This window comes from Puntigrus tetrazona, chromosome 13 (assembly GCF_018831695.1).
Source record: "Puntigrus tetrazona isolate hp1 chromosome 13, ASM1883169v1, whole genome shotgun sequence".
In the NCBI taxonomy this organism is placed as follows: Eukaryota; Metazoa; Chordata; class Actinopteri; order Cypriniformes; family Cyprinidae; genus Puntigrus; species Puntigrus tetrazona.
Window position 1 is genome coordinate 10,263,153 of NC_056711.1, and position 12,437 is coordinate 10,275,589.

General features: G+C 37.7%; 1 pseudogene; it reads right to left on the bottom strand.

Annotated features, from left to right (window-relative positions):
- Window positions 1-6,985: 6,985 nt before the first annotated feature.
- LOC122356815 lies at window positions 6,986-10,727 on the bottom strand (annotated as a pseudogene).
- Between the last annotated feature and the right edge of the window lie 1,710 nt (window positions 10,728-12,437).

Here is a 12,437-nt window from a genome sequence, read left to right on the forward strand (position 1 = left end):
GCCGAGAGGCCTTCTCGTACACTGGGCAGCTTCACTTCCTCTCATCGCCGGTCGATTTCAAAGGAGCGTGCGCCAAAGACTACAATGTGAAGGGCGCATATCCCACAATGCATGCACTAATGACCTTAACACCTTTTGTAGGCAGCCGGATCAGGTCTGGGGACCACCGTATCATTCTGGCTCGCTCATTCGGATGCGAGGGCGGACACCCAGCCGAAACACACACTTTCACGTCGAAGGAGCAAGGTGACGACCCACCACACACCTCGACCAGACACCATACCAGAAGGACAAAGAAATAACGGTGCCTTTAGACAGCGCTCGGTTACTGTCAACAAGCGAGGCCCCGAAAGGCCCGGGCCACGCGGAGCTCTCCTAAATCTTCCATTCGACCAGGAAGCCTGAGCAGATGCAGCCACAGATGAGATGTCAGCGACCGGAGGAGGCTTGCAAGCACGGAGGAGATCGTTGTCCCCAAGCCCTTCGAGAAAAGCCAGAATACATCTCAGCCTATCAGAAGAGGCCTCACGACCAAAGACATTTGGCACCAGACAGGAGGAAGGCTGGCGCGCATAACTGTGGGTCCTTCGGCGAGAATCCGTTACAAAAACAGCAGCCTCGGACACATTGCAACGCATAAGCAGGCGTTTGTCTGGACTGTGCCAAATAACGAACAACGATTTCTGCCCAGGTTAATCCACGTCCGCGCGCCAGATGTGCTCGCGTGCAGCGTTCGCAGTACAAAAGAAATCAAATGTGTTTACATATGAGGGCCTTTTTCATCTATATATATATATATATATATTTATATACATACATTATATAGATATATATAGAGAGAGAAAGAGGATTTTTAATGCTCAATCCTGATTGTGCTGAGGTACAGCGTCACCTATTTTAAGGTGGATAAAGTATGTCGTCTCATGACTGGTTCCATTTTTACCACGTCGGACCCTCTTTATTAACGATACGCTTTTTGATTTTCAGTGCTTTTGTTGTAATCACATGCTCTTAATTTTTAAAACAAACATTTTGTATGTCACAACTACCTTTCTTCAGATAGTTGCTAGCTGCGTTTAGGACCTCAAAGACACTATTTCAGGAACTTACACCAACTTATATCTCATCTTCCGATTACACTATTGCTCTTTTTATCTTATTATTTTTTTTTTTTTTTTTTTTTAGCAAAGCTATTCATGTAGAGACTCAATGTCATGGATTGTAAAAGGAGTGCTTGATGATTTCTGAATTGAAAACAGATGAAAAGGAAAATAATTCAGCATTAATGTATTTATTTGGTTTAAGGTTACATTACCAGCTCTTGATACAAAGGGGAGCGAATCTCTGGCTGATGTTTTTATCCGCTGACTGTTTGTTTGTTTTTGTTTTTTTAAATCAGAACCTCCTGAGGCAGCTTCTGTCAGATGCGTAAAGCCGCTGGATTTCAAGGACATTCACGTCTCAAGTGTTTATGTAGCAACCTCTCTGGTGCAATAGTGCAACAGCTATGCAGGGACAATCATGACCAATTAATGTGCTCACAGGGTAGGACAAAATATCCGAAATGTAAACCAGCAGAATTTAATTTAATGAGACTGAGAGGTAGAGTAAGTCTGTTAGATTAACACAACTACTGTTAGGGGCTTAAGATGTTGAGTAGTGATTGTTGAACACTAACAAAGGCTTTGGTCAGCATTCCTGTTCTTCTGTTACATTGACCGCTTATTCCATTTTTTTTCACACTGCGTTAAAAGAGAAACGCCCGTTCATTTCACCTAAAGCATTACGGTGATGTCCTACAGATCAGATCAGTGTTTTCACATTGGATCGCTGCCTTAGAAAAGAGGAAACGTCTTCAAAAATGTGGTGCTCTAACATGCGGTTTAGTCTGTCATACACTGCTGCTATTTTCCAATTTTGAATGTGTATAGAGATACTGTACAGTCATAAATCAGAGAGTACTATTGTACAATAACACATACTATAAACCAGACAATGCTATATCAGATTTAAATATAAACATATATATATATATATATATACATATATATATATATGCAGATGGAAATTGCTATAATAAAAACAGTTTGACAACTTTATTGTTTGCAGCTTTTATTTACTATATTATTTATTTTATTTTTTTTTACTGAATGTTTCTAGTAGGATCAGATGCTGGCAGATATGTGACTCTGGACTACAAAACTGAAATTTAGGCTTTACATCATAACAAGCTTTCAGTTGATTTTATGGTTTATTACGGATAGGATAATATTTGAGAAACAACTGAAGATCTGGAATCTGGAGAACGGAAAAAAATAAGGTGACATATACATACATACATACATACATACACACATACGTACATATATATACATACATATACATATACAGGGAGTGAATTATTAGAAGCAAATTAGTATTTACGACCACATTATCCTCTAACTTTACGCTCTACTACCAATTAAGCATATTAGGTGATGTGCATCTCAGTAATGAGAAGGGGTGTGGTCTAATGACATCAACACCCTATATCAGGTGTGCATAATTATTAGAAGCAACTTCTTTCCTTTGGCAAAATGGGTCAAAGAAGGACTTGACAGGCTCCGAAAAATCAAAATAGTGAGATATCTTGCAGAGGATGCAGCACTCTTAAAATTGCCAAGCTTCTGAAAGCGTGCTCATCAAACAATCCAAGCGTTTCATTCAAAATAGTCAACAGAATTAAGCAAGAAAGCGTGTGGAAAAACTAAGGTGCAAAATAACTGCCCGTGAACTGAGAAAAGTCAAGCGTGCAGCTGCCAAGATGCCACTTTCTGCACCAGTTTTGCCATGTTCAGAGCTGCAACAAAAAGTGCCCAAAAGCACAAGGTGTACAATACTCGAGACATATGGCAAGGTAAGAAAGGCTGAAAAAACCACCACCACTGAACAAGACACACACAAGCTGAAACGTCAAGACTGGGCCAAGAAATATCTCAAGACTGATTTTCTAAGATTTTATGGACTGATGAAATGCGAGTGAGTCACCGATGGGCCAGATTGATGGGCCGTGGCTGGATCGGTAAAGGGCAGAGAGCTCCTGTCCGACTCAGGCGCCCAGCAAGGTGGAAGTGGAGTACTGGTTTGGGCTGGTATCATCAAAGATGAGCTTGTGGGGCCTTCTCGGGTTGAGGATGGAGTCAGCTCAACTCCCAGTCCTATTGCCAGTTTCTGGAAGTTTAAGGTGCCTAATACTTATGCACAATGGCATAACCACCTGCACCCCACAGATATCCTCCTAAAATGGCTAAAACTAAAAACTACTTCCAAAAATATTCAGCTTTGATATTGAGTTTTTTTTTTTTTTTGGGTTGATTGAGAACATAGTTTGTTGTTGTTCAATAATAAAATTAATCTTCAAAAAATACTACTTGCCTAATAATTCTTATATATATATATATATACGCACACATACATGTATATATCAGCTTGAAAATTGCTGTTAATAAATTGAAATATTTTTAAAACCGAAAATATTACCATTTAATAATTATTTTATAGTACCAAGAACTCTTTTTACATTACTAGGCTAATGAGGGTTTATGAAGTAGCCTAATGTCTACCTGTCTGAAGTGTGTATCTATATACACACACAAATACTAACCTACTGCATGTGTGTGTATTCTGTTTACTCAGATCAGTGTATAATCCTGATTTTATTTTAGATTTGATCCAATCTGATAGTTGAAATCAAATCCTTTTTTTTTTTGCATAACTGGCCTCTTGAGGCTCCATAGAGCACTAGTAATTTAGATTTGGTCATCTGAAAAACTGTATGTCTGGTACATTTGTGATCCTATCCAGTTTTGCTGTGAAAAAAACCATCACAAAATATTACATGATCCTGGATAGCAAAACATGGGATTAAGGTTAAGCTTTTTTCAACAACTGGCCCTTAAAGTTAAAGTTCCCAGGCTTTCAGCAAATGACAAGACCTAGTTAGCACAACGTTTCCATTCGACGCAGACAGCTATTGCTGAATAACCAAGTGGGGTGCTGCATGACAGGAACTTTATTCTCTTCATACTCTGCAACAAGCCAAAGCAAACAATGCAAAACATAAAAACAAAACAAAAAATTGATACAAATTAAAACTACAGATCTAATTCTCTAATAGTTCAATCATAACAGTTTGTTAGTTTTTCACAACATAAAACCAACAAAATAAACACAGAAACAAAGGTAAAAAGGAAACCATTTTAAAAGTGGATTCACAGGTCTTAGGCTCAAACAGAGTCTTTAAAACAATAAAAAGTACAAACAGAATCACAAACTCACCACACCCCATATACAGCAGATTTTACCTGAATGCAAAAGACTAAAAATAAACATAAGGGGTGTTTATTAAGTTAAGCAAACTCAAAAATATCACTATTACACAATACAGTCACAAAATCAATAATCTTCAACAGCATCTGTGAATTTCAAATGAAGGACATCTAATAACAGTCTTTGGGTTATGAAAGCCTTCACAAATTACACTGGCAAGATTACTTTGATTGAACACCAGTCCAAAATAAACAAGACTGTTTAAAAATAAACCCATACAGCATACATGAGTGCGCATTACATGTATTCCAGAGCAGCATGGACTCCTTTCAAAATTCCTTTTGATATAAAACAATAACATAAGACAAAACTACTTCTGATGCCAAACAGAGCACCATGTCAGCCAAAAACAAAGTTAAAGTTGTAGGATGTGGACTGCAACTGTATAAATGATAAATGTTTATTATGCCAGAGTGTGATTCTGTTTGGTCACTGTCAATCACAAGGCTCTGCGTCAGCTCTGAATCTTAAATCACAAAACTGCCAAAAAATAACTGTTGCGCTAAAATCAAACAAAAAGATTTGTTTTTAATATATCTGGCTGAATTAGCCTTTTATGTCAGTCGATATAAAAATAGTAGGCTAAATAATGAACCTAAGCTTTAGATTCAAGGTCTAATATTAACACAGTGATCATGGCGATAGTGCATAAGAAATGCGGGGAGATTTCAGGGGTTGAGGTCCTCTCCCGAAATCGTTACTACACTCACATATCTAGCAACCAGAAACCCTGTATATCCCTCTGCATAAAATGGCAACAGTTTCCCGTGTTGCATTTTTCACCCAATAACATGACAGCAATTTGCAAACGACCAGTTATGAAGAGAAGATGATGATGTTACAGCATAACAGGCAGTCAGACAGATGCAAAGCAAGCTCGTTGTTGCAGCGACATTTCCCAGCATGCTACATGGCTCTTATCCATATTTCCCAAGGCCTCGCGCTGGCCATGAAAATAAGTATACATGCATTTTCCTCGAGCTCAAGTCAATGACATTTACCTTGTAAACTGTTATTTGATCCCTTAATATCATGCAAATAACTGATTCCATGATTCAGTTTAAACAGGGATCTTTTCTCCTGTTAATACTTCCATGTTTCACAGTGAGGCCATCTTTGGACCTCATTTAAAAATAAGAAGCTAGAACTTTCAAAACCCGGCTCTAGCTTCATACTCTCATGAGACCTTAAACTCTAAAAATACATAATACACTTGCGAGAAATAAACACCCTCTCTTATATCTCTATAAAATATATGGCTGGAGTGTGAATGCAATGAATATACTTATTTAAACCTCAGACACCCAAGAACCTTAAATCCAGTTAACGGCGATGCCACTAGGCTTATTCTTCCTCCTCTTCCTCTTCCTCCTCCTCCTCCTCATCGTCATCCTCATGCGTGGCAGCAGTGTGTGATCTCCTGCGGCGTCTGGGGGGAAGAGGTGTGGCGGATTGATCTGCGCTTATGGAGCGGGTCAGCTGGTGTCTCTTGCACTCGCGGTCTCTGAAGTCGATGGAGTGGGCGGTTGCCGGGTGGCCATGGGGACTCGTGTCGTTGATATCCACGTGAGTGTGCTCCACCGTGGACTCGTGAGGCATCTACATGCCAAAACAACAATCAAATACAGTGACTTTTTATGATTAATGCATCAACTGTAGACTGTAGTGAGGTTTGTTGAGTTTAATGGAGAGACCATAAGCGGCTCTGAACAGGTAGCTAAAAGGGTAGTAGAGGAGATTGATGAAGGACGCGAGCGTACAGGTCAGCATAACGCATCACTTGAGAGGCAAGAGAGTCTGTGGAGAACCGCTTATGAACAGGCTTCCCATCATCCCATAGCACATGTCCATGTCATGGGTCACTTTCTGAGGAAATCAGAAAAATTTGCCATGCATAGGAATAAATTAAAATATGAAGTTGTAATAAAATTTCACATTACTTTTAACTGATTTTTGTATTTTTAAAGCAATAAATGCAATAAAATCAAAATAAGAGAATAAAAAAATCTTAATCTCAAGTCCAGCTATTGACCTGTTCAACCTGTTAATGTAACCTATACCATCAAAATTAATATTTTAAAATAGTGTTTTTCTAGAAAATGACAGTCTCCCAACTGAAGTCCACTATATGGAGAACAATCCTGGAATGGTTTCCTTAAAAACCTTGACATCTTGTATGACATGTGTGAACTAATCCTTTAAAATGTGGAAAACCTAAATACATTTAAATGGATTTTCTCCACAGTAATATGACTTCAATGACAATACTGTCAGGACACAGTGCACAACTTTCCAGTGTAACAAGAAATATACCTTGATCCTTCTCTGAAGAGAACTGATATCGGTCTCTCATTGCTGCTGCTGTCCCAAATGTCTGTGGATAAAAAAAAGAAAAGAAAGGATCGACAAAATGAGATTTGGGATGAGAACAGGGACGAACGAGTAATAGAAGAAGTGAAACATCAGTCCTAAAATAGAAAGGAATGCGCGCCCCTTTATCTGCATGTCAAATGGCTGCAGACAGCAGGGAGGGAGCGCTCCTTCTCTGGGTAAACGAGTGCATGACAGAGAGCACGCACAGGCACTGGATGGCAGCGCTGCAAACATCTGAGCAAGAGTTCATGGATGATACCTACTTGTAGAGCTCTGCCAGGAAAATGTCCAGGCTCTGTAGTTCCTCAAACAGTGCTGCAAAAAAGAGAACACAGTGAACTGTCCTCATCTGCTCCCATGGCTATAAAACTGAGCATGATGTGTGTCTGCGCAGTTATTTTTTGTATCAGGATGGTTTTATATATATATATATATATATATATATATATATATATATATATATATATATATATATAAAGAAACCACATCTTGTAAGGCCTGAGGGTAAGTACATTGTTAGCTAATTTTCTTTTTTAGATGAGCTATTCTTTAGTTTTTTCTTAATTCGTTTTTTTGTGTGTGTGTGTGTGTGTTTTTATTCATTGTTATTTCAATTTTAGTTTAAAAAGGATTACTCCACACCAAAATTAAGATTTTGTCATTCACTTACCCTTATGTTTGTTCATCTGTGGAACACAACTGAAGATATTTTGTATGAAAAGAGTAAGGCTTGTGACTGTCCCATTGACTGCCAAATAATGAACATTGCCCAGACCCAGAACAATATTACAGACATAGTCATAATAGTCATAAATAGTCATAACACTTTCGTAAAGTGACGAGAATACTTTTTGTTCAAATTACAGAAGAGCATACGCATTTTTGCGCCTAGTGGATACTCTCCAAAATGGTGCTACAGTGATGTGAAGAGACACAGAAGCAAATTGCTAAAAATATTGCTGAAATTCTTTGCGTACAAAAAGTCTTCTTGGCTCTTCATAACATTCAGATTGCACCACTGATGGCACATGGACTGTTCTGATGATGTCTTTCATACTTTTTCCGACAGTGTTCTTACTTGGCAGTCAATGGGACAGTCACAAGCCTCCCAGTTTTCATCCAAAATATCATAAATTTCCCAAAACATTTAGGATGGGGTAACCCTTTAACTAATTAAAAGAAAATGAGAAATGTAGCTTTACTAGCTAGCTGAATTAAATTAAAAAGGTTTCCATTGTTGTTTTTGTCACAGACTCACTGCTCTTGTCGGTCCACACGCAGCTCCTGAGCCAGTTCAGGAATCACCAGGAACGTTTCTCCAGCCCTGACGCTTCTTAGACTTCAGGATGTCTCCAAAGATGTGGTCACCGATGTACAAGATGTCCTTTCCTTTTGCTCCCAATAGATCACAAACTATGTCAGAGGAACCTGGGGAGAATACAGCATATTCAATTAGATATTTTAGAAAAGACCAGAATTAAAAAATAATTAAATATGAAGAACATCATTTATTTTTATCTTACCACCAGAATACACTATGCCATGTTGCAAGGGGCCTGTATATGTTCCGATCTTCAGTCTCCCAGTGGTCTGCACAACAGAAACATGGCTAAATCAATGAGTCCGTCACATTACTTGCATTACTCACGCAAGTCTAGAGGATCTTACCGTGTCCACCTGTCTCAGGACTGTGCCCTCCCCGAAGAACACTGGCTTCCTGGCGTCCACCAGAATAAGATCAAAGTAGGACTGCCAAGGCCGATGAGGCGTACCAGCCTATAATAAAGAAATAATAGATTCAGTCTGTCACTGTCTTTGTGTACGTGATAAAACTGCAATAACATGAGTTCTTATATGGCCCCTGATACCTCCTGCCTTTCTCTTCATACCCACTTTTTTCAACATTTGTTATTAGAACACTTTTTAATGAAAACTGTAATACTACAGACACATCATAACTGGTAAATTAATCCTCAGAGACTTCTTTTACACAGTGCAGCTTGCTGGTGGTTCATGTCTTCGACACAAATTATATGTGAAATGTGTAGTGTCCTTTGTCAGTGGACATTTTCATTTGGGATCCGAGACAAATGAAAACAACCACTGTTACATTTGTGAACAACAATACTGAAGATTACTTACTTTTGGGCCGTGTGGAAAATCAAACAAGTATGTCATGATTTTCTGAAAAGAGAGGAAATTACATCTTACATTTGGTTCTAATGAAAAAATATTTTTTAGATGGTTATGGGCTCTTGATTTGCGCTGCTGCATCTAGAATAACTCACATCTGTGTACTTGTAGTCACTGTTGGTAACAAGGAACACTTTGGCAACTTCGTTCATTCGGCTTAGAAGCAATGGTAATTTGGCCTAGATAGAAACACAATAAACTACAATTAATTAGGAATAAACATACAAAGTGAAATAAGGTAACAAAAGCGCTGGTCAATAAGAAGTTGTTGAATTAATTGGTTACTTACGTCCTTCACCACATATTTCTCCAGGTTTTCAACTGTTTTCTCCTTGAGTGAGCCCTGAAATGTCACACAAAAGCAGTTACCCACAGTATGAAATCTACGTTAAATCAACAAAGGCCGTTTTTGGCATTTGGCAAAAGTATATTTTGGCATTCACCTTGAAATGGACCCAATCCACAGCATCTCTGACATCCTGAAACATGCTCTTGAAAGACATGAAAAGATCTCCATCTTTAAAGCCAGTTTCACAACTGTATAGGCCAAAAATTAAAAGGTCATATTAAATGTCGATTCTACCATACTTTCATGCCTGAGAAACCACAGAAGCATTAAAATGAGGGCACAAAAACAAACCTTGTGTATCTAGAGCAACTAGTGAAGAAGTCAACCAGGCAGGCGAAGAGGTATGTCTCTAACAAAGCACAAAAACAATGTTAACATGGACTATAGATTCTATATTGGATTTTGTTATTAGTTGCTAGAAGATTTTAACCTGGGAGGTTGAAAAGTGTATTGAGGATGTAGAAGCGCTCAGTATCTCCACGCTGAATGAACTTGTTTGGGTACAACTCTCTTATCTCTGGACTAAGAAAAACAACAGTTGAAAAAACACAAATTATGATGTGCCTGTAACATCTACATAAAATAAGTGAAACCATTTACTTCCTTAATGCAATATTGTCTTATTGTTAATGATTAAAAAAGTGCATGTTCTTCCAAATATTTTTTTCATTTATATACTATATATATTAAATAAAAAAACTAAAAATGAAGCTTTCAAGGCAGAAGAATGAATGCACAAGCAAAGTGAGCACTATGCAGGGCATCAGTTGCTCTTAAATTATGAGTGCAGACTCACCCACGCAGGAAGTTAAAACCATGAGCGCACACAAGGATGTTTCCATACGCATCTACCTTCAGCAGGTTTCCATACATTGTATCAAACACCAAGCCTCTGAGAGATGTACAGAATTTGTGTGAATATAGACAAAATACAGTTCGAAAAGGATATTAGAAGAGCACGTTAGAAAACAACCTTTGAAATCACCTTGTGGGAAAAGCGGGGTCATAGACAAAGTTTAACAGCTCTTGTGGGTAACCGATGGAAACCAGTCTTTCCACAGTCAGATCAAGCGAGAGATTCATACTCGGAGACTTATACACTATTAACAGACAAGAACACAGAGTGATCAAAATGTTATAATATGCAACACCATTTAAAAGTTTAGGGTCATTTATTTGATCAACAAATACAATAAAACAATAATTATTATATTTTAAAATAACTACTTTCTATGTGAATATATTTAAGGATTTAACTCTTGATAGAAAAGCAAATTTTTTAGCAGGTATTATTCCAGTCTTCAGTGTCACATGGTTCTTTAGGAAATTACTTTTTTATTATTATCAACACTGAAAACAATTGTGCTCCTTGATAGAAATTGTGATAGAAACATGACATATTTTTTAATTTAAAAAAGTCTTTACTTTCACTTTTACTGAGCATGTGTGCTTTCTATAACAAAATCTTACTGACTTTTGATATCAAGTAGTGTATATCAAAAAGAATTGACAAATGGTATTATTGTTGCCAAATAATCCATTTCCTTCATTTGTTGGTAAAATATGGAACACTGGTTAGTGGTTACTGGTTTGAACAACTGACTAACTGTGGCTTGTTGTTAAAGACACAAACCCTCTCAAGGAGCCTAATAAAGCGGATCTTAACTGCTTAATTTCTTAATAGAAGCAAAAAGGTTTAAGTGAACAGAATGTTCTCAGGATCTTTATAGGCAAAACATCTGTATTAAGTTGTATCATGTTGCAAGAAACCCCCTTGGACCTCAGCTGGTAATTTCCACAAAGATATCGCAATCTTCTGCTTGAAAGAAAGGAAGGAAATGTAAAGCATTGCTGAAGCTGAGCTGACCTCAAGATCAAGCTTTACAAATATCCTTGTAACTGTCACACCTCAACCGTAACCGAATCTACGTTTATCCAAGGATTTTACTGACCAACATGGACTAATCATTAGCATAAAAATGAAACTAAATGGAGTCAAAATTATTGTGCAGTCTTCACTTTTTTTCTGCTGAATTACTTGCCGAGGTAAGCACATTCACTGCTCTGCAATTAGAAGGGAGTTACGCAGCACACGCACATTGATCCAGCAGACTAAGCAGCTCATGCTTGGTGGTAATATTAGGCTGTGTGCTGGCAATAGAACATAGTTTCCTGTGAACGTTAGCACTCGTTTATCATTACAGATCCATAAACGGGGAGATAACCAATCAAAAGCACCACATTTTATATCATGGATGTCAATGCACCCATTCATCTTGTTGGGAGCTTTACGTGCAAGAAATCATGTGCCTGACATGAGCCAGCTGAAGACAGGGGTGCTATTTACAGAGCCATGACACCGAGGATTGCCTTACAGTACCCCGCTATGGTGTTACCGTTTCGCAATGCTTTACGATTCTTTTGAACTTACTTCATTAAGACTTACAACAAGGCACACACTGTTTCAGAGGCGGCGTACACTCAATCTTACCTGCTAGAGAGTGTAGTCCATATCAAAGCCAAAGCATTTTATCTTCTCCATTGCCAAACTTCTATTGACAAAACTCTGCAGAGATAAAAGCAGTCAATTTAAGATAAATGCCACTGATGCGATACGTTTTCTGTGTTAAATTCAGCAGACTGTATTATTCCATTGCCTTGAACACAATCCGTGAGCTGTTCAGTTCTAAAGGAGTTTATGTTAGTGTAGATAATGAGTCACACTGACGTATTGTGACCTGTAAAAGAATTAATACATTTGGTTAAATGATATTTAATCCTAATCCTATTTCGGCCAGCAACAGCAAAGTATGAGGTGGAGCAAATCTGTAATATTCCTTGATTTACAGTTAAATCAAGTTTTTTTGGGGTGGTAATGACTAAAACATTTTAAAACAACTTCATAGCCTGCTGAACACATCTGTTTTACAAACCTGTTTTTCTTTTTTTTTTTTCCTTCTATAAACTGATACATGATGCATAAAAATAATATTAGTATATGAACGGCTATTATTAATCAATCAAACTATGCATTTTTATACAAGACTTTTAAATTACAGTTAAAAGATAAAATTGTAAACTGCTGCGACATAATAGTTGATTTAATAATAGTGATTTTAAGTTTAAATCAAATATCTGTTATTGTGTTGAAAGG